At 39.9% G+C, this 1,699-nt stretch overlaps 1 non-coding gene across 1 annotated transcript; it reads right to left on the reverse strand.

Moving 5' to 3' along the window:
• Positions 1-1,003: 1,003 nt before the first annotated feature.
• LOC115277121 lies at positions 1,004-1,108 on the reverse strand. The gene has a single exon (XR_003902229.1). It is a non-coding gene; the product is annotated as a U6 spliceosomal RNA (small nuclear RNA).
• Positions 1,109-1,699: the final 591 nt, after the last annotated feature.

The raw sequence follows: 1,699 nt of genomic DNA on the forward strand, positions 1-1,699 counted from the left end.
GTATTTCTAGCCCATTTCTCACTTTTGACTTACAGACCTGCATCTACAATAGCCTCCCTGAAGCTCATATTCAACACAAATAGAATTAAACTAATAATACTCTGTTCTCTACCTCCTTTTTGCTCCTGTATTCCCTGGCACAACAAATGACAGGCCCATTCACCTGGTTAAAGTCGAAGCCCCACCCTTTTCTTCATTATGTAAAATTCAGAGATAAAGGAACTCCATCTATTTTATTCATGATCTTATCTCAGAAAATCTAAGGAAATATTTGTGGAATGAAGGAACAACCAGAATACTATATATATATATAAATAAATGGAACGTAAGGGTCTGCTGTTTGCAATATGTAATTTCATTAAGACCAAAAAAAGTGGAATTAGAAAAGACCTGCATCTAGATTTTATAAACTGATAGAAATTAATCAGACCAAGAAGTAAATAAGCCTCCTCTATTTTTAAAAATAGTTTATTGTCAAATTGGTTTCCATCTAACACCCAGGGCTCTTCCCCACAAGTGCCCTCCTCCATCACCACCACCTCTTTTCCACGCTCCCCCTTCCCCTTCAACCCTCAGTATTCAATAGTTTCTCAAGTTTTGCGTCCCTCTCTCTCCCCAACTCTCTTTCCCTCTTCCCCTCCCCCTGGTCCTCCATTAGGTTTCTCCTGTTCTCCTGTTAGACCTATGAGTGCAAACATATGGCATCTGTCCTTCTCCACCTGACTTATTTCGCTTAGCATGACACCCTCGAGGTCCACCCACTTTGCTACAAATGGCCATATTTCATTCTTTCTCATTGCCATATAGTACTCCATTGTGTGTGTATATATATATATATATACCACATCTTCTTGATCCATTCATCAGGTGATGGACATTTAGGCTCTTTCCATGTTTTGGCTATTGTTGATAGTGCTGCTATGAACATTGGGGTACATGTGCCTCTATGCATCAGCACTTCTGTATCCCTTGGGTAAATCCCTAACAGTGCTATTGCTAGGTCAATAATATGGAACACTTCATGAATGTGCGTGTCATCCTTGCGCAGGGGCCATGCTAATCTTCTCTGTATCGTTCTAATTTTAGTATATGTGCAGCTGAAGTGAACACAAGCCTCCTCTATTGATGTATTACTTTTCTATTGTTGCTATAACAAATTACCACAATCTAGTGGCCTAAAATGTGAATTGTTTAATCTCATTCTGAAGGTTACAAGTCTGAAAAGAGTCTCACTAGGCTAAATTCAAAGTGTCAGGATTGTGTTGATATCTGGAGACGGTAAGGGAAAAGATATTTTCTTATTTTCCAGCTTCTAAAGGCTGTCCACACTCTTTGGCTGTGGCATTCTTCCATTTTCAAAGCCAGCAGTGGCCATCAAGTCTTTCTCATGTTACCATTACACATTCACCATTGTGACTCATCTGACTCCTACTTCCCCCATTTAAGGACCCCAGTGATTAGAGTGGGCCCACTTCAATATCTGGGGTAATCTTTTTACCTTGTGGTCAGCTGATTAGCAGCCTTAATTTCCACTGTATTCATAATTCCCTCTCAACACGCAACATATGTGTAACAGGAAGCATTTGGAGGATTAAGACAGGAACATCTTTCAGGACCATGATTCTGACTACGACAGCAGACTAGACTGATAACCACAAATTTCAGACTGTCCTATGAGAGAAATTACCCTGATCATGAA

This window comes from Suricata suricatta, chromosome 13, assembly GCF_006229205.1.
Source record: "Suricata suricatta isolate VVHF042 chromosome 13, meerkat_22Aug2017_6uvM2_HiC, whole genome shotgun sequence".
NCBI lineage: Eukaryota > Metazoa > Chordata > Mammalia > Carnivora > Herpestidae > Suricata > Suricata suricatta.